Here is a 22,021-nt window from a genome sequence, read left to right as displayed (position 1 = left end):
GGATAATCCATTCAGAGATTTGGAAAGCCAGTGTCCTCCGGTGGGTGTGATAAATCCACACGATCTGAATCCAGGATTTTGCACTGGGACCTTGAAGTCAGCATGAATAGTTTAGTCATGTTCCAAATAAACACAGTGTATGAGTATCATTGTTGGACAAGCTAATATTATTGGACATCTGTTAGGTCAAGTTTGCCATTTCCTTAAAGGCAACTGGATGCACCGAACACTGTTCTAATTGTGTCCATCACAAACGGATCTGAGATGGGTGTATAATGCCAAACCAGTTCCTTGATCATCTCTGAATTTGGGAATCCGATTTTAAAAAGAGTAAAATACACCTGCTCTTCTCAAGCGGCTCACATGCATAGAAGGCTCCAGAGAGATTTTGGTTCCCTTCTGAATTCCATCCTCTGAGCTGTTTTCAAAAGATGAGAATATAAGACAGCTGGCCTCCTTTGTTTTTAAAGAAATATTGTCCATGTCTTAAATAATCACGTGGGATGAGGCAGGTCTAAGCATTACTCACTAAGAAGTTCTTCACCATCTCCCCCTCCTCTTCCCCCATCACACTTGGGATTGAACTCCTGGGCACTCTACCTCTGAGCCATATTCCCAGCCCTTTTGATTTTTTATTTTGAGACAGGGTCAAAAGTCACCCAGGCTGGCCCAGAACTTGTGATCCTTTTGCCTCAGCTTTCAGAGTGGCCAGTATTACAGGCAGGCACTGCCATGTTTGGCACTGTCCCCTTTTTCTAACTCGGACTGGCACCTTCTCAATCACTCAGTTGATACAAGATAGTTAAGATAATTTTTTGCCTGGTTAAATCATAAGTTTGCAATAGCAGACTTTCGAGAGCCTCTGGTCCTGCATTTCTGTGTTCAGATAAAACATTAGGAGTTGTCCCAAATCACACACCTAGTCAGGGGCAGGGTGCTCCCCAAGGCCTGGCCTATGGGAAATAAGAGTTTGCTTTCTACAACATCATTCGTTTCCTAATATCTGTGTTCATTTTTCTTTTTCTTTTCTTTCTTTCTTTTTTTTTTCCTTTGGTACAGGCGGTTGAACTCAACCACTGAGCTATATCCCAAGCCCTATTCTATTTTTGTATTTTATTTAGAGACAGGGTCTCACTGAGTTGCTTAACACCTTGCTATTACTGAGGCTGTCTTTGAACTTTTGATCCTCCTGTCTCAGCTCTCCAGCTGCTAGGATTACAGGTGTGCACCTACCTCAGTGCCTTCTATAGCAACCTAACTGGGGTTACACAATCCTGGCACTCAGATTGCTTACAGTCTGGCTACACTAGAATTTGGTCATAAATGAGGCAGGATGTGGAACTTCTGTAAGAAGTATCCATGAAACAACCCTGACTTCAAATATTCTTTTCAGTTGTTCTCTGTGGTATTAAGGGAAACTAAACCCACTTTCATTAAGTTTCACTGAGAGGGCCTCTGTTGGGCATGTAAATAATTAGCTAATCTCAATATTGTTAAAATGGGGAAAGCACCATTGTACTTCACCAGGACACAACCTGTAAAGATACCTAACATGCTGACAGCGTCTTCTTGCTTGACTTAGTCAATGATGACTGGTAGTTTAGCAACCAGGATGCCTGAAGGGGGAGCTCTTCAGGTTTGGAATTAAATTGGAGTGACTGGCCAATCAAACCCCAAAGGACGGTCTTTTAAAGCTGCATTTAGTAGCATAGTTAGAGGAAGATAACCAAAAGCCACAAAGTGATTTTTAATCCCCTCCATCTTGTACTCTTGTTGCCTATTTGATGTTGATAAAATCCTGACAGCATTTATGGGGTGGGGTTCCATAGAGTGTTACACAATGTGCAAAACCTCACAGATATTTACCAAAGATCACATTCCAAGATGCAAAACAAAATGCAGGAAAAAAAGAATTTCTCCCAATTTGATTCCTGAAGGACCTGAAAATCACTTCAAACATGTCCAATAAGGGCATTAAAAATAATTATCCCAGGGAATAATCACTCCCTTGGTTATTTTAATGTATTTTTGTCTACAAGCAAGAGCCATTTTCTAAACCTCTGCCTTGGCTTACTTTGAAAGGTCTCTAGAACAAAAGTACTTGGGTGACCCCAGGATTACTGGGCATCTGTAACCAAGGACATGGATAAGGCTGAGAAAGATAAAACTGACACTGCACTTTTTGATGTCAGATCCAAAATATTGTATAATTAAAACATTATAGTGCTGAACCTTAAAAAAGAAGAAATAATCCTATCAGGAAAATTAGTGGACATATTTAAGAAAATGTTAGGTAAGATTTAAAAAAAAAAAAAAAAAAAAAGCATATTATAAAATCACTCTTAAATTGCCCAGATGGCTCCATGGAGTGACTTCTTCATGTTATTAGAATGTACGCTGCTCCTCCTCCCCTTCTTTCACAATGTTATAATTATCCATCACTTATTGAGTGTCTAGTTTCCCTCATTCCTTCTCTCAGCCACTATTTCAATTAGTTAACTATCACCATGTCTTAAATGAGGAAGTTGAATCTGGGAAGATTGAATTGACCCCTTTAACCATGTAGTATACAGTGTAGACACAACAGCAATCATGGGGCTGGATAGTATAGCTTTAGAATTCCAGAAGGAAGTGAATTGGAGATTACTAAATGTTGGGGATCCACTTTGGAATAAACCCTTGACATAACTTAAATCTAAGCGTCCAACCTACTATCCAGCCGGATCATGCCAAGATCCAAAGACCAAAGAGAAATTAAACTGCATTGGCACAAAATAGTTCTACCACACAATGCCAACTAAAGTTGGACCCACCCATTTCCTGTTTGTATCAAATTCTAGCAGACCCTGTGCTGGGTCCTTCAAATTATTTTGTTGTTGTTAATTATAGTAGATAGCAGTGCACTGTGTGGGAGTTACAAAAAGAATTTGCTATTTCAAGGTGATTTTTCCTCCCTCAGAATCATTCTTCTCTCTCCAAAATTGAATTTTCATGGTCTGGATTTGAACAGAGAAGGGGTGGAATTATGAGCACACCAATATTTTATCTGAATAAAGTAAGAAGTGGCTCCACTAAACATCCACTCCGGTTTTGAACAAGCTCTCAAAAAATCGCATAGCTGGGCTGGGGATGTGGCTCAGTGGTACAACGCTCACCTCACACGTGAGAGGCCCTGGGTTTAATCCTCAGCACCACATAAAGATAAATAAATAAAATAAAGGTATTGTGTCCATCTACAACTAAAAAATATATATATTTTTTTAAATTGCAAAGCTAACCCATATCTGAAGAAAATATACCCCTATAAACCTAGAGGCTTCTGAGTATGTACAGATACAAGCAAATGAGCATGTGCATGCACGTGTGCATACTCACACACACATCCAAATCATGGGAGTTGTGTTGTATGTTGCTGAAATCTCCATCCTTTCCTTACCTACCCTTAACAGGAAACTTGCTTCTGTTCTTCCCTTTCACAGTGACCTCTCATTTATTGAGTTGGGGCTTCTCACTCTCATACTCCTTCAATATCCCCATCCTGAGGTCTTGAGTTAGTGGAATATTACAAATAAAATAAAAGAAACTGGCATTTTACACATATGCTAGAAGACAGAATTCCATCTGAGGTCGACTTTCTGGGATTTCTTATGTATCCCGTAAGAGAGAGGGGTTCTGTACCCCAGGGAGAGTCAGTGTTCAAAAGCTGAACCAACTTTACCAAAGTACTTTAGACAGCCATGGATCTTAGGTATTTGGGATCACAGCTTTTCTGAGAAATGTGTCTTGGTTCCATTTACACTTTTTTCTTTGGCAAAGAGCACAATAATCACAAATTAAGGTCTGTGTGCAGAGCTACGAATCAGCTGCTAGAAGACTCTCTGCCCTGCCTGCTAGGGTTCACCCCAGAAAGCAAGAGCAGCGCTCTCAACCCAGGATACACAAATAAAACTTTAGGGCTTCATTCGGGTCAGTTGGTCCCTTTGTAGAGCAGGCAGCTCTTAGGATCTAGCAATAGCACAAGGAAAATAATAATAGTAAGCCATCAGCACTTCTTACATGTTTTCTTAGCCAATTTCAAATTGTCTTTACAGATATTCTGGGCCAACAGTTATAAAACATCCCCTTTTTATGAGGCATGGAAAGTTGGTCATTTGTTCAAAGTCCCACAGCTAGAAAATGGCAAAGCTCCGGAGGATGTAAATCTAAAGCCTTTGATCCTAACTACCACACTGCCTTAGAGAAATGAGAGAAGCCATCGACTGGTCATCCATACATCAGTGTGGGTCAAGGTCCGGCAAGAAATAAGACATACTAAAGACACACTCAAATACACCAATCTAGGAACATTTAACATGGGGCCCATTTAAAAAAATATAGGTAGAAGCCAACAGGGTTGGTGGAGTCCGCTGGCTCCAGCCACTGCAGGAAGCCTGTCACCATCCCAGTGGCTTAGAGAGGGAACAAGAGGAGGGAGTGGCTCTCAGAACCCAAACAGAGGAATCCAAGTTGCTGAAGAGAGTAGAGAGGTCTATCTTAGAGGAAACCAACCTTCTGGAAGGAATATGGTCAATTTAAGCTGATTTGACAGAGGAGGAAGCCAGGGAACAAATAGAATACCTCATTTTTCTTTCTCCCTACAATCTCTGCCAGTATTTCCCATTGGCCAAACCCTACTGGAAGTGGAAGACCAGGGAACCCACTGATGCAATCCATGTCTGTGAGCTTCCCAGGGTCTAGAGAGGGATATGAGAAGAATGGACTTGGAGGGGCTTCGTGTGTCTGAAAATGACTTTATGCTAGCTTCTTATTGATTGGTATTTACCTGGTTTTATAGTGATAGATTGGAAATAATTTTCCTTTGAATTTTGAAGACATTGTTCTTTACTTTTTAGCTTCTAGAATTGCTTATGAGAAATTCAAGCCATTCTGAGTATTAAGCCCCTATACGAAACTGGCATTTTTCTCTTTGGAAGTTGATAGAGTCTTCTATTCAGGATTCCCCTCAACTGTCCAATTCCCAATTATCCTTGCTCAAAGTATTCACCTATTTAATGTTTGGAGAAATCACTTTTACCTTAAGCAGCATTTGGAACACACCTAATATAGGAATCAAATCTTAAATTCTATTTTAAAATACATTTCTTAGGTAAATAATATTAAACATTTGGAGAAAACAGTTCACCATTAAAAATGTCTTAGCTTGGGCTGGGGTTGTGGCTCAGTAGTTGAGTACTTACCTAGCACATATGAGACACTGGGTTCAGTCCACAGCACCACATTAAAAAAAAAAAAAAAAAAAAAACCTAAATAAAGAAATTAAAGGTGTTATTTCTATCTACAACCAAAAATATTTTTTAAAAAAGTCTTGGCTATGCTATCCTCATGTGAAAATTGCTGCTATTGTTCCCGTACAACACGGATCCAGGTTAGCATAAAACTGTGTGTCTTTTCAGTAATAGCTTTAGGCCCAAGACTCTGCAAAGAGCAGATCTAGCAGATATTTGAGGTTTTTTAATGATATGTTTTTCTCTTAATAAACTTCTTATAAATAAGAAAGAAGTTTCTTATAATAAAGATACAGCTGGGAGAAGAAATTGCCCTGTCATAGGAAGCCACCATCCGGTATATTGTGGCCCTGAAACAGAACAATCGGTGACAGAAACTTTTATGAGTTGTAGTCTCCTGATGGGGCCAAAGTTGGTTGGCAGGAGGTGATTCCCACAGTCTGCTGAACCCCAACGGTGAGACTGGCTGGTGGCCACAAACTACACTACCCAGTGAATTAGCCCTGTTTCCATCAACCCGAGGCTGCTCTGACTTTTGATTTTTTTGAACAATAGAAATGAAACTGCCACAGGGAAGAGAGAAAACAATGGTGTTTTGACAAATGGCCCGAAGATAGAGTTTGACTGACAATTCAGGTCAGAACAACAACAACAACAAAAAATGGCACAGACTTATGTTGGCCTGTCTCCTCGCCAAGAAGCAAATGCTGTGGGAAGTTTCCAGCAATATGATGGACCGGCTTGATGGTGGCCATATGGATTCAACAATGTTGTTGAATGTTTTCTATAAAAGGCACTTTTTCTAGAACTGCAAAGACAATGCGTGATTACCACATAGAGCCAATGCATCCTTGGGATACAGAAAGGGGCAACTGGAGACAGATTGTGAGACACTGTAGAAAAATGTTCCCCTTTGTTTCCTTGGAGATCTGCAAGGATGATTCAGATAGAGTTCTGGTCAGTGACAGGGGGTAGGCTAGGAAACCTCCTCTAGTTGCCCTTTCTAGACTTGTAATTATCTAAAAATGAAAGTTAAGAAGCATTCATTCATGACCTTGAAATGTCGTTTATAAAAGTATATTATAATGTATCAGTAAAATGAGCTGGGAAGACGGTTTATGTGAAAGTTCATGTAAGAAATGCAGCTATTAACACACATGCCATTCCCCACCTTGACCCCAGCAGGAATGTGTAAATTGTAACATATGGAATGTAAGCGTCTGTTGGGATGTTTCATAAATCTGCCTGGCAATGAGCATCACAAGGCCCTGCGTGAGAACAGGCCCCAGAGAGGACGAAACAGCGAGCAACATGCCCAACATCGAACTCTAAGCTGGTAATCAGCCCAGAAACTGGTAATTAGAAATCTCCAATGTTCTTGAATAACAGTGATTATTCCTGACAAGGGGGACACTTTTTCTTGGCACCCAGCCTAGGAGTAGTAATAGGTTCATGCATCCAGCCATTTCCCCATCCATCTACTGAGGGCCTAAAACACGGCAGGCAGTGGGCTAAGCATCTCAGATACAGTGGAGGACAAGAAAGATACTGTGTTGCCCCTGTAGATTTACTAATGGAGAAAAATATATTAGATAAGAACGAAAAAATGGTTTAATCTTGATGATTTTGATAAGTGCCATAAAGGAACATAACAGCTTATACTAACAGGGCAGGGACTCTTCCAAACATTCTGGGTGGATTATCTCATTTAATCCTTGTAGCAGTCCTCTGTAGTAGATGCTGTCATTAGCCCCATCTTGAAGATGAGGAAATAGAAGCATGAGGGCTACATGTCTTACCTAAGGTCATATAGCTAATGAGTGGTGGAGTCAGAATATAGTCAACCAGTGAGTCCACATTCCAAGTTCTTGACACTGAGCCATTTTTATAACCTGGAAAGGAAGGGGACATGATATAGATAGGAGTGTTAACATGCATTTAGGATGTGATAAATTATTTTGAGTTGAACCTCAAAGGTAAGTAGGGGCCAGGTGTGGTGGCACAGGCCTATATCTCAGGGGCTCAGGAGGCTGCAGCAGGAGGATCATAGGTTTGAAGCCAGCCTCAGCAACTTAAGCAAGGCTGTAAGCAATCTTATGAGACCCAGTCTCAAAATAGAAAGGGCTGGGGAGATGGCTCACTAGTTAAAGTGCTCTTGGGTTCAATCCCCAGTACAAAAAAAAAAAAAAAAAGTTAAGTAGGAATCATTGGGCAAAAGAAGGTAGAAGAGTATTCCAGAATTGGGGACTCACATGTCAGAAGACCCTGGGGCAGGAAGGGGGTTGTCTTGGAGGTTCTGGGGAAGCTTAGTGTGACTGGAGATGGGGGGCTGAGGGGTGAAACTGGAGAGGTAGAAATGGGTGGGAGTAGGAGGGAGATGATAAGTCCTGAGAATCTTGAACTCAATTCTGAGAAGAGCAGAAGCTCCTGGTGGAGCCTACTCTACCTGGGACTGAGTGGTGCTGCTTCAGGAACAACTGCTACATCCGAGAGAGGTGAAGTTCTCCTGGCAGAAGCCTGAGTCCATTTCTCACCCATCCTTCCCTCCAACTTCTGCATACTTCCGCTTTAAGGAGCCTCTAGTTTCTGGTACAGTTAAAAGCCAAAGATGTTGCCAGGTAGCGATCCCAGGGCTCCGGAGGCTAAGGCAGGAAGATGGTGAGTTCAAAGCCAGCCTTAGCAAAAAAAGCGAGGTGCTAAATAACTCAGTGAGACACTGTCTCTAAATAAAATAGAAACTAGGGCTGGGGATGTGGCTCAGTGGACAGGTGCCCCTGAGTTCATTCCCCAGTATCCCCCCCAAAAAGACAAAGATGTCAAGAAAAGACTGGTACATCCAAAAGTTCCTCCAGCACTCAAATCTGCTTAACATTAACCTCAGTTGCCACTATTAATTTTGGCATTGCCCAAATTGTGAGATCCCCATTAAGATTTAAAAAATGATTCTCCTCAAATTTGTGTGTTAAATATGGCAGCTTACACTGCCAGTTTACACTTTCTTACACTCCTAGATAGAAACCCTCTTATCCTTTATATTTGTTTTATCAGTTCTTTCACTTATTCATTCATCAAACATTTACATGTGTGTTGTGTGTCAGATGTGAAATCCATTCATGGGACTTGGATCTGGATCAGAGCAGAGATCACACCACCACAAGATGCCATCACCCCTGTGGTGGACAGAACAATGGCCTTGAAAAGATGTCCCTGTCCTAATCCCTGGAACCTGTGAATATGTTACCTGGAGTAGTAAAAGAGATTTTTACAGATGTGGTTAAATTGAGGATTTTGTATTGTGGAGATTATCTTGGATTTGGCTTAACACAGTGAAATCACAAGAATCTTTATAAAAGTGACTCAAGAGTCAGAGAAAGAGATCTGAGGACAGAAGCTGAGTGTGTGCGACTTTACTGAGACAGTACTGCAGGGCTCCAGCAGCTGAGGAGGGTAGGTATCCCCTGGAGCAAGGGAGGCCAGGAGCAGGCTCTCCAAGGGAGCTCCAGAGATTAGTGCAGAGAGGCCAGTGCCTTCACTGTAGCCTAAAGAGACCCCGTGAGGATGTCTGATCTCCATTACTATAAAATGACAAATTTGTATTGTTTTATAGCAATTTGTTATATGAGCAATAGAAAACAAGGACCCTCCCTGCTCCAACCAGGACAAGGCTCAGGATAGACATTTTTAATCCCTCACAGTTTCCCACTGAGCCCAGAAGTAGCCTCAATCCTTCTCAACCCATATGCTTACTTGTAATTCATCAGTGAGAAGCAACTCACTTGCCATTCCCTAGTATCTAGACAACAGTTTATACCTACTGTGGTGTACCTACTGTATACATTGCTATATAGAGAGATATTAATTACTTGGGAATTTATTGGTGATTTGGGTTCCTAAAGTAGTTCACTTAAATTGCTGTGTGGTGCATGCCTGTAATCCCAGCATTTCAGGAGGCTGAGGCAGGAGGTTTCCAAGTTTAAAGCCAGCCTTGGCAACTTAGCAAGGCCCTAAGCAACTCAATGAGACCCTGCCTCTAGACTCTACATGAAAAAATAAAAAGGCCTTAGGATGTTGCTCAGTGGTTAAGTACCCCTGGGTTCAATCCTGGTACAAAGAAAAAAAAGCAAGATAATAAAGATTTCTTTAAAAATCTTTGGTTAAATCACATACATCTCTGTATTTTGATGTCTTCATTTCTAAAATGAGAGCAATGATAATACCTACCTCTAGGGTTATTGTGAGGATTAAGTGGCTTAGACACGAAAACACTAACAAAGTTCTTGGCACAGAGTAGGTGTTTGAAGATTTTAGCGATGGTGATGATGATGATGATGATTCTCTGCAGGATTTAGCATAAGCCTAAAGGTCCTTTTTGATCATTCTGTCTACAATGGGAAACATGCAGGAGGAGCAAGAGTGGGTGTAAGTTGACAGGAGCCAATTGGGAGAAGATTGAATTAGGGTGATGGTTGAAACAGAAAGGAGTAGGTAGACTTGAGAGAAACTTGGGAGGTGAAATCAACAAGTCCTGTTGATGGATAGCACATGGGGGATGAGGACGTGCCTCAGATGACATAGTAGAAGCCTAACAGTGACGTGTTAATACAGCACGAAATCAATCCTTATTTTGTTTCCCTGCTTTCCTCTCTTCCATCTTTTCCTACTGTGATATCTCTTTTCTTTCTTGCCAACATTAAGACACATCAGAAATTAAATAAAATAAAATAAAGGACCAAAAGGAGACACCAGACACAGAAGCATGAACTATCTGGCAACATGTTATAAAAACAGGAGACTTTCCTTCTACCTGAATCTTGGCTTGTTGGTGCCAATATGTGAAGAAAGCGTGGCAATTGAGTGGAAAGAGAAGGTAAGACAAGAGAAAGAAAAAGAAATAAAATTAAAATGTCTTTTTTTTTTGGTCTACATCCCCAACCCTTTTTAATATTTTTATTTTGTCTTGCTCAGTTATTTAAGGCTTTGTTAAGTTGCTGAAGCTGGCCTTGAACTTGTGATCCTCATGCCTCAACTTCCCAGGTCACTGGGATTACAGATGTGCGCCACCATTCTGGCATCTGAATTGATTTTTTAAACAACAAATAAATGTGTAGCATAAGCAAAAGTTTTTTTTTAAATATTTTTTTAGTTGTTGATAAACCTTTATTTATTTATTTTTATATGTGGTGCTGGGAATCGAACCCAGTGCCTCACACATGCCAGGCAAGTGTGCTACTGCTGAGCCATAGCCCCAGCCCCAAGCAAAAGTTTTTAAGATCCTCCTAATGAAACTGAGCTGGGGATATGAACAGGAAGGTGGAGAATATAGGATGTAGGCCCAATGGGGCTGTGCAGGGCTAAGATGGGACCAGGAACTGATGGGGAAGAGAAAAAGGTTCTGGAGATGGAGACAGTTGCTAGCCCTGGCTTTGCCTGCAGTGAACATATGATCATAGAAGTCTCTGTAATCTCCCTGCTCAACCTGTCCTGTTGAGATTGATTCCAGGAGCTTCTGCACTTGGCCACTTCATGGACCTGGTAAAGTTCTAGGGACTCATGAGGGAGGAAGCTGGGGCAGCCCCCAGGAGAAGCCCATCTTGGCATGTGAGATGCCTCGAGTCTCTCCAGCCTCATTAGCCCAAGGGTTGCTAAAGGGAATCACCTTCCCCACAGAAGGACATTTCTGTTTCTGTCCTTGCATTAAAGGCAAAATGGGTCTAAGCTGCCCTGCTGAGAATTGCTGAACCGAGCAGTATATTTCTGCGTGCAGCAAAATGCCTTTTTTTTTCCCTTCCGCCTTGGTCTGTGACTTGGCTGTGCTCAGCAGAAGGGAGGCAGGAAGGCACACTTTGAAATTGTAGCAAGCCTCTGAGCAGATTGAATTCAATTTTGGATACAGATGTCAAGGAATTGCTCCCTTGACTCTGAGCTCCTTGCTCACTGAGGGGTGGTGTGATGCTCCATTCAAAGGCCAGCTGATCTAGCTGGTGGGGCTGATAATGATCCAGGGCTGGTGAGGGGTAGCCCCTGAGCAGAGGAAGGACGACGACCTTCCCAAGGATGCTTTGGAAAGACTGTCAGACTCTTTGGACAAAGGACAAGAGAGAGCTGCATAGCCCCTTCCCTCAGCTTGGGCTTGATTTTCCAAGTCTCTAAAATAAAAATACTGTCATAGACAAGCTCTAAGTCCCTTTCTTTGCAATGTTTTATGATCCTGGTATTTGGAGCATCTACAGATACTGGAAAAGAACACCAGAGACTAAAATGTCTGATAGAAGTGGCACAACCATTTGGGAAGGGAATTTGTTTACTAGCTCTCACTTTTTTATTAGTTGTTGATGGACCTTTACTTTATTTATTTATATGCAGTGCTGAGAATTGAACCCAGTGCTAGGCAAGCACGCTACTACTGAGCCAAAACCCCAGCCCCTGGCTCTCACGTTTTTAAATGCATACATCCTTTGGCCCAAAAGTATCAATTCTTGGGCTATACTCTATGGAAATATTGTGTAAACATGGATATTTAGAACAGCAAACCATCAAAAGCAACTTATATGACCCATGGTAGGGAAATGGTTAAATGAATCTATTACACAATTATCAGAAAGAATGAAAATCCATATGTACAGGAAAGAAAAAATTTCAAAATATAACTAGGTGAAAAAAATGGGTTGTTGAGTAAAATACATAGTATGATTTGCATTTTTTTCTGAAATGAAATTTAGATATGTGTATTATGTTGTGTAATAAATAATTTCTTTAATGATGTATTTATATTTCTAAAAACATAAAGACTGAGAATATTCCATAGCAAACTGAAAATAGCAGTTTTCTCTAAAGATATGGTAGTCATGAGCCACATTTGGCTATTGAGTACTCAAAATATTGCTGGTATAACTGAAGAATGGAAAATTTAATTTATTTAATTTTAACTACTTCAATTTTAATTTAAAAATTGGTACTTGAGATTGGGCACAGTGACACACACCTGTAATCCCAGTCAGTCTGGAGGCTAAGGCAGGAGGATTACAAATTGGGGCCAAACTCAGGAATTTAGCAAGATCTTGTCTCAAAATAAAATATGGAGAGGTGACTCAGTGGTAGAATGCCCCTGGGTTCAATCCCCAGTATCACAAAAGACAACAAAAACAAAACCTTGGTACCTGATTCAGTTATTGGGAAGCTTTTAAGTATATTTGCAACAACTTGGATATATGAGTCTACTTTTCAACTAGATCTGCTTTTCAACTGTCTGCTTTATGAAATCTAAGTACAGATCAAGTATTTCCAATAAGGATTTATTTATTTATTTATTTTTAAAATGAGGACATTTCTTTTTATGTATTTATTTTGTAGTTGTAGATGGTTAGCATGCCTTTATTTTATTTGTTTATTTTTATGTGGTGCTGAGGATTGAACCCAGTGCCTCACACATGCAAGGTAAGCGCTCTGCCACTGAGCTACAGCCCTGCCCCTCCAATAAGAATTTAGCATTCAAATGGAGATTTGTTGCAAGTGTAAAATACAACCAAATGTAGGAGACTAACTACAAAAAAAAACAATGAAAAAAGTCAATAAAAATTTTATCTCACTAATAATTTGATAATGCTGATTACTTATTGAAATAATTGTTCAGATACATTGGTTTAAATAAAATATATTACTAAAATTAATTTTACCTACTTTGTTTGTTTGTTTGGTATAGGGGATTGAACTTAGGGGTACTCGGCCACTGAGCCACGTCCCCAGCCCTATTTGTATTTTACTTAAAGACAGGGTCTCACTGAGTTTCTTAGTGACTCACTTTTGCTACTGCTGGCTTTGAACTCGAGATCCTCCTGTCTCAGCCTCCTGAGCCGCTGGGATTATAGGCGTGCGTCAGGCCCAGCTCATGTGCTGCTGCTGCCTCTTCTTTTATTTACTTATCTGTTTATTTATTTATCTATTTATTTATTTATGGCAGTACTGGGGATTGAATCCAGGAGTGCTTTACCACTGAGCTACATCCCCAGTCCCTTTTTTATCTTTTACTTTGAGACAAAGTCTCAGTAAGTTGCCCAGGCTGGTCTTGAACCTACCCTCAGCCTTCCAAGTCACTGGCCTTACAAGAACGTGCCACTGCTCTGAGCTCTTTTTACTTTTTTAATGTGGCCACTAGAAACATTTAAATTACGTATGAGGCTGTTATATTGCCACTGGCTGTCTGCTTTTGAGCCCAGGGTAGAGGAAGGGCTGTACTTTAACTTTTTGACTTTATGTACTTTCGAATTGTTTGATTTTGTTACGGTAAATTATAAATTATGGGTGACTTTCATAATTTATATAGAACAATAATAAACAGTTTTAAAATTGTTGAAACAAAAAGTTTTCATGATCAAGAAAAATGCTGAGAGACTGTTTCCTCTGATTGGTTTCCTTTGTGATAGTGTGTCAATGTCTGAAATAAATGTTTTGCCATCAGGTGATTATAAAATATAACTCAGGTGGTGTCTCTGTGATTTACCAGCAGTTTCTAATTGCCTGACCCCCTCCCCCCTTTTTTTTGATTGCTGTCCTTAAGAAGGTACCTCTGCTGACAGCCATCCCAGCTGTGTTGGAAAATGACTGTTTCTCAGAGAGTAGGAGTTAAGCCCAGGAGAGTTAGGGGGGACAAAAAGATAAATAACCCATAAAGAAATCTCTCCTGTTCTTGCTGGTTCCCCCTTTGCCCTGTATCAAGATTCCCCAAAGCTTTAGGGATCTGGAGCTGAACTTCCTACCTTACTAAATGACGAGGCCAGAATGCTAACGTTCCCCACCCAGACACGTCTGCGTTATACATAAAGATGTCTGTGTTACACATAAACACGTTATGGCTGTAACAATATCACTTTCAAAGAAGCGCTAATCCGCTGAAGTCATCTAGTCAGAAAACATTTGCTTCTCCATGTCTTGTGTCTGAGCTGTGTGAGAGAAGAGAGAGAGAGAGAGAGAGAGAGAAGGAAAAGGGGGTTGTGGAGAATAGAAAGAAGGAGAAAAGAATTAGAGATGGCACTTTATAAAATCAGACTTTGCAGAGATGAAGCTATTCTGCTGGCTTCTTGCTTATTGTGGTGTCAGCCTCTTACAATAAATATATTTACGCTCTTCTTTTAAAAGTGTATTATGATCTTTCCATACAAACCTACAGATATCTCCAATCAGTGTTTTAGGTCTGAAGTGGTTCGGCTTGAGTGGATGTCACAGAGTGACTTTAGTGGAGAAACATCAGCTGCAGCTCTCATAAAGCTCAGGAAATAGCTGATTCAATGCTGCTCCAACACCCCGTACTGCTCATATCACATCCCACATCTCCCTAGATCTTATTCACCTATTTTATTTGTCATCCTTGCTAGACTGAGCACTCCCTGAAGCCCCATTATCCCCATCACCTAGCACAGGTCCTGGCAAACAGTGGGCACTTAATAAAAGTTTGTTAATTACTCCACAAAAAAATAAAGGGACCTGCCATTCACGGGTCAGCCAATATTGAAAACATTAACACAATTAGAGTATCATCTTAAAGATGGACTTATGAAATTTTTCATCTTGATAATATTATCATTCATTCGATAGATATGTATTAAATGCCTATCATGAAATATAAACTGGCTAAACAGTTCAATTTAAACACACATGTATCCAAATTCTTTTGAAGTTTATAATCTGGGGATATAAAAAAAGACAGGGAGCAGGCATAAATTAATTAAATGAGAAATTAGAATAACTTCTCCCAAGGATCTGGTCAGGAAATGGTGATAGAGAGGGGCTTTACCATCTTAGATGTCCTCTCTGAGGAGGTGACATCTAGGATGATGTTTGGAAGATGAGAAAGAGTCAACATTTTTTTTTCCTTCCCTGATCCTGGGACTCAAAACCCCCAAACTCCTACATGCTAGGCAACTCTGTACCACTGAGCCACATCCCCAGCTCAGGAGTCAACTGTGAAACTTTTTAAAAAGAAAATGCAGGAAGAGGGCAGTGTAGGAGAAAGAGAGAGATTTCTGTGCACCCAGGAGCAGTGCCCATAGCCTTTGTGACTCACTATTGAAACATACTCTGAAATTCAACTGGACTCTATTTATCTGGGTATCAGAGCCCAAGCTGACTCACATGCCTGGCTGGGGGAGAAGCGTCTGTTGGAACCCATGTGTTCAGAGGGTGATTTCCCTTATTTGAAGAACTGTGTGTTTACAAGGGGGTGATGTGATAGTGGGTGAAGGAATGGGAAGTAGTAGACGGCTGACTTCCATTCACTTCTGACAAAAAATCTCATGCCTCTTCACATTAGCGTCCATATTTCTGACCTGTGCCCACTGTTCAATTTATACTTTAAATATATATTTTTTGGGGGACAGTAATTACATGTGAAAGGGCTTCTGGGAAGTCACAAGGAAAGAACTGTCATATTTTACCTTACCTTATACTCTTTGTCCCCCTTAAATGTTTTTAGCTGCCAAGTTTTTATAAATTGAACAATGAACTAGTAGGTAAAAAATTATAAAGTACACATGCAGGTCTATTGAACATACCACCTTGTGACCATTGCTAGCAATTCTGTTTTTTCCCCCTTCTGATTATTGAGGCAATGTAACTTCCATGCAACTAGATTTTTAAAACTCAGGAAAAAATAGAATTTTCCATAACGTAGTAACCCAGAGATTATCACTGATTATATTTTGATATTTTTCTTCTCCAATACCTTTTAAAAGATAGGATCGAGTTCCATGTGAGAATTTAAAACCTAAATTTTGATTCAATATATGTAGGCACATTTTATCTATGGTAATAAATGTTGACTTTTTATATGGGAGCATCATAATTTATGTTAACCAAGTCCCTTTTGATGGACATTTCAGTTGCAATTTTCACTACATAATTAACTTTTAATATGTATGCTTAAGAAAATTTTTGTGTCTGTCAGCATCCAAGGGTTTCACCTGATTCCTTGATATTCAGTAAACAACAGCTCTTCTCACTTAGTAATCAAAAAATAATATTTTCTTTGCAAGCATAGAGTCAAGCAATTCAAACAATACTCCCGTAGATGCAAAACTGACATATGAATGTCTAAATCAACCAAATAAAATTCAGGATTGTTTCTTAACTTCATCAAACAAATTAAATAGCAAGTTTTACTTAATTATCAGCTCCCTGGAGGCTTGGGGGTGGGGGTGGGGGGAAATTTCTGTAAAATATCTAATGCTTCATGTTTTTATTGAGTGTGTGTTGGGGGGGATTGTTACTTGGGATGGGTTCCAAGGCCTAGTGCACATGGGCTCTACCCCTGAGCTACTCTTCCAGCCCTGCTGATACTTCTTTTTAAGACCAGCTGCTTGTGGGGGCAGGGTTGCTGCTGGAGTTTACTGCTGGCTCTCAGATGCTACCATGTGACCACATCAGGCAGGTAAGGGTGTGGGCCAAAAGCAGAATTCCAGGTGCCCAGGAATCAGAAGTGGACAGGATGGAAGGATGCTTCTTGTCAGAAGCCCCCACATGCCAGACCTGGAAAAAGAGAACCTCAGTAAATTACTCTCCAACAAAATAAGTTTTCTTTTTTCAGTGCTGAGGCTTGAACCCAGGGCCTTGCTTATGCCAGGCAAGTGTTCCACCCTGAGCTACTTTCTAACCCCAACAGAACCAGAACAGGAGCCAATACTGGCCCATCTGCTAGATCGGCCTCTGTCCCAAGCCACCAAACACACACAGACCTAGTCCACCCTCAAACCTGACACTCTCCTTAGTGACAATCCTGTGATTCCCAACATGGTTATTTTCTGTTTATTTTCAGCTGTAGCAACCTGTGCTCTTAAATGGCTTCTTTATCTAGTGGGGTATTTACAGTCTGTGACCAACAGCTGGGGTTCATAAACATGAGTTTTACCATTTGGGTCAGTAGTTTTCTGTCTTTTCTGAATGGCGACTCCCCCAGCTGATCTCAGCATTCAGAGAAGCACCCCTCCTTCAGCACCAGTCTGGTTCTCCACGGTGTTATTTACCATTGGAGGGTTCTGTTTTCCCATTAGAACAAAGGTCACGTTTTTATTAAAATTTCAAGTCCAATACCAAAACATATTTATGGGTGTTGGTGTTACTAGTGATTTTAAGTTTCCCATTAGCTTTTTCCAGTGTTCCAAATGGTCTAAAATGGGCATGCATTTCTTGTGTTTAGGAAAAAAAATGCCTTTTCAAAAAGGAATTCAGAACTATAAAATATAGAAGAAGAAAACATAGGAGACAAACTGTTGAGTCTAAGCTTGAGAAAGAGTTGTTAGACAACATCAAAAGCACAAAGCAAGGTTGGGGATTTAGCTCAGTGGTAGAGCATAAACACGAGGCCCTGGATTCAATCCCCAGCATGTGTGGGCACACACATGTACACACACAAATCAAAAAAAAAAACCAAAAAAACCCCACAATCCATAAAAAAAAATCTCTAAATTAGACTTCATCAAGGTTTTCGTTATTGTTGTTTTTAAAGCATTTTTGCTCTGGGAAGACATTGTTAAGAGAATGATGGAACGAGTTGTAAAAGGAAAGACTATTTCTACAAACCACACACTCTGACAGTGGACTTTTCTTTACAATATATAAAAAACTCCAAATTCAATGGTGAAAACAAAGTAGAAATGGGCAAACAGGTGAAACAGGCATTCAACATCATTACCATTACAGAAATGCAAATTAAAACCACCAGGAGATAAGGCTACACACCCATTAGGACAGATAAGGACGCAGAGAAACTGGATCACTTCTGCATTGCTGGCAGAGTGTAAAATGGTACAGCCAGTCTAGAAGCTCCTTGGCAGTCTCTTAAGTAACAAAACACACATATACTTAGGATTTCACTCAGCAATCGTATTTCTGGGCATTTATCCCAAAGGAATGAAAGCTTACATCTCCACCAATACCTGCTGTTTCTAACAGTTTTATTTGTAAGGGTCCAAATCCAGCAATAGACAGAAAAATATTCTCCAATAGGTAAATAGATGAACTGGGGTACATCCATGCCATAGCATACGCCTCAGGAATAAAAAATGAGCAATCTATTGACAGCTGCAAAAACCTGGGTGGACCTCCTGGGCATCATGCTGAGTGGGAAAAAAAAAAAAGCTGATCTCAAAAGGGGAAGTACTGGGGCTGGGGTTGTGGCTCAGTGGCAGAGCGCTTGCCTTGCACGTGTGAGGCACTGGGTTCGATCCTCAGCACCACATAAAAATGGATAAACAAAAAAGATATTGCATCCATCTATAACTAAAAAATATTTTTTAAAAAAGGGGGGAGTACTGGGGACTGAATTAGAGCAGATTATATTCCAGGCTTTTATAATTATTACCTAATATCATGTACACCTAGAAAGAGAATCAATAAAAAATATTAACTTTTAAAATGGCATAATAATTAGCTACCTAATGCATTGTTACTGTGTAATGCTTTATTAAATGTACAAAATATTTTACTTTTTTTTAAAAAAAGGGCACATACTCTATTTATATAAGATTCTTTTTTTGCTTTAATTAAGTATATTTTATTAATAAAAATGGGAATAAACTATTTTCAAACACGCATTGATTGGGATTCAAAACAATTTCTATATTTTATATTGGAAAGTAAAATTTTCATTTGAGGCACTAATTCCTTTGCTCTATGAAAATACTACTCCCTCAGTTATCAAATAGGTGTCCCTAGATTTTATTTTATTTTTTTAATTTTTATTTTTTTTAGTCATACATGACAGTAGAATGCATTTTGACATATAATACATACATGGAATGTACATACATCAATCATATTGTCTATTCTATTCTGCTAAGAGCCATAGCCAAGTAGTAATGATGCATGGCATTTTTGGTTGAAAGGTGACGCCAGCAAGCCATTGAGATGGTATGATTATGTTAAGATCTTCATTCAAATGGATATTAGACCCCTGCTGTCCACCTCTGCCTGCTACGGGACTCCTGGAGAGTTCCCATTGGTTGGGGAAGTGCGGTAGGAGGGAATTCTGGAGGAGGGATTTCCTGTTGGAGTAGTGTGGCCCCGGAGAACGCCGCGTGTGTGGGCCGGCATATTTTCCCGGGAGCATACAGGGCATTGGCGGGAGTTTCAAAAATAAAAGTTTGTTCCTGTTTGAGTGGCTCGTGATTTTGTGCCCAGCCAGACTGTGGCACTATTCTGCTGCCCTTCCTATCCTCCCTCCTACTCCCCTCCTCTCCCATCTATATAAGATTCTTGAAATGGCAAAATTTCAAGATAGAGATCAGATGAGCAGTTGCCAAGGGTTGGGACTGGAGGAGGGGAGGGGTACAGGACAAGAACTTTGTGGTGGTAAAATAGTTTCCTTTTTTCCCCTGTAGTGCTGGGGATAGGGCCCAGGCCTCATGCTGTTTAGACACACGCTGTACCACTAACTATACCCCCTGCCCCCAATTTGATGCCTCTGTTGCAGTGATAGCTACACAAACACCTGTGACAGATGGCAGAGAACTATACATAGGCACTGCACAATGCACTCCCAGCTTCCACATGTACCAGAGTTGTGTAAGATTGTAACCACTGTGGGGAAACTGAGGGTACACAGAGCCTCTATACTAGCTTTGCAACTTCCTGTGGTGCCGGGTTTCTGTTCTCACGACTAAAAGGCTCAGGGGTCACTCTAGTTAAACTGGGCTAACTGGGCGGCACGAAATAACCACACAAGAGACACAAATACCTTTTTCTTTGGGGTTGCTGTGAAGGCTCCTCTGACCTTAAGGGTCTGCAGAAAGAGAGAGAGAGAGAGAGAGAGAGAGAGAGAGAGAACACACACACACACACACACACACACACACGTGCGCGTGCTAACCCCTTTTATTGAGGAGAAGCTATTCACATGAGGCAAGGGGTCAGGTTTCAGGGGGCTGAGTCTATCTTCATGATGTCCACTGTCAGCAGGTTGACTGACACTTGGGTAGGCCACACCCAAGGGCACAGTAAGAGGAGGGGACACACACAAGGCACTTCCATGGAAGATTCTATCCTAAACAGGGCAAGGGGTTATATTACAAAGGGACAGGTGAGCATAGCTTCACCCATGGGGCTGTAGCAAGACACACCCATTTCTGTGACTGAGCACCTCAGCACCCAGCTGGGGAGTGTAACTCAGTCACCGGTAAGGTTGGCCTCCCACACTGTGGATGTACAATTATTTCAAAATAAGCTTTTTTAAAAAAGCAATTCATACTTATGTAGAAAATTTTAGAATATGCAAAATAAAAAGGTTGCTAGTTTTAAATTAATGGCCTTTTGATATTTGCTTTAGAATGTTGAAATGTATTGCTTACATTTTTCAAGCATAGAAGAAAATTCAAATAATTTTGATATACTCACAACAGCATGCAGCCAATCTCACTATATCCCCAGATCATCTTCATCATCCCATTACCAGTCACTCTCCATTGTTCACTCCTTTTGGCCCCTGCTAACCACTGATCTGCCTCTTCTGGACACTTAATAGAATCATACAGTATATGGCCATATGTTGTGTCTGCTTCTTTCACTTAGCATATTGTTTTTGAAGCTCATCCATGTGGTAGCATATTATCAGTACACCATTCCTTTTGATAGCTGAATAGTACTCCATGTATGGATATGCTATGGATATGCTTAATTGTGATTTTAATAAAAATTTTTCTTCATCGTCTTCCTGTAAGGTCTCTTTTATATCTGCTTAGGTTAGTGAACTGTCTTCGGTTGAGGCTGGTGACCTGTGACCTCTCTCACCTTCCACACCAAGGCTGACATATGTGGGCACATGGAATCCTTCATCTTCAGTTCTCCCTCTCTCCTAATGAAGGGAAGATGCTTCATCAGGTGGGTCATTAATGGGGATGCACAGGATATGTATCCAGGCTGCTCTCTCAGAGATGATAAGCCAGGCAGGACACATGATTCTGGGGGTGGGAGGAGGGGAGACTAGCCCCAAGTGTACTGAGCCATGGTGCAACCTCTGTGGCCCCCTCCTATTGACAGGCTTGACCTGCCTCTACAACAATAAGCACTAAATACCTTTCCCAAAGCAACATTTTCCTAACCTCTTTTGCAAAACTGAACACTTTCCCTCAACTCCACATTGCAATCCTGACTCCAGGGATGCCCCACAGTATCACGGACATCAGGAGCTCACCCATGGCCAACCATCCTTCCAGTCTCTCCCCAGTACCAGAGCTGGGCCAAGAGGCAACCTGCTGGCCTCTCGCTGGTAGTAAAAGCCACTTACTGAGTCCTTAGCATATGCCAGATAACACACGGAGGCCTTTGTACTTGTCATCCCACCTAAATCTCACAGCAACCCTACCAGGGCATGCTTTTATCATTCTCACAAATGAAAATGGATTTAGAAGCAGAGGCTCAGGGAGTTTTAGAGTCCAGTCCAAGATCAGACAGGGCCAAGATTCAACTAAGGCCTATTCAACCGTCAAGTCCTCTCAGAGCATGGACTCTGGAGCCAGACTTCCTGGGATCAAATCCTGATTCCTTCCTTGTTAGCCGTTTAATTTTGCCTTTGGTTTTACCCATCTGTAAAATGGGCCAATAATCAAAATCTGCCTCATAAGACTGTTGTAAGGATCGAGTAGATGAATCTGTGCCTGGCACAGAGTAAAGGCCCTGACAGTGTTTGCTATTGTTGTAGTTGTTATTACTATACTGCCTCTCAAAAATGGAATAGAGAGGGCTGGGGTTGTGGC

General features: G+C 40.8%; 1 long non-coding RNA gene across 6 annotated transcripts in view; it reads left to right on the top strand.

Annotated features, from left to right (window-relative positions):
- LOC124109044 (uncharacterized) overlaps positions 1-22,021 on the top strand; it is a 41,509-nt gene that overhangs the window by 10,419 nt on the left and 9,069 nt on the right. For 3 of the 6 annotated variants that reach the window (XR_006856857.2, XR_009228900.1, XR_009228899.1), the window contains exons 2-4: positions 6,471-6,640; positions 9,981-10,152; positions 21,008-21,146. This is a non-coding gene — a long non-coding RNA (uncharacterized LOC124109044). Of the gene's footprint in view, positions 1-6,467; positions 6,641-9,980; positions 10,153-20,986; positions 21,147-22,021 lie in introns of all 6 variants that reach the window. The other 3 variants (XR_006856856.2, XR_006856858.2, XR_009228901.1) reach the window with 3 other exon arrangements.

This window comes from Marmota monax, unplaced genomic scaffold (genome assembly GCF_021218885.2).
Source record: "Marmota monax isolate L192 unplaced genomic scaffold, Marmota_monax_Labrador192_F-V1.1 WCK01_AAM20220418_F8-fsc00135, whole genome shotgun sequence".
Classification (NCBI taxonomy): Eukaryota; Metazoa; Chordata; class Mammalia; order Rodentia; family Sciuridae; genus Marmota; species Marmota monax.
The sequence above is the reverse complement of the archived record's forward strand: the minus strand, read 5'-3'. Positions and strand labels throughout refer to the sequence as shown.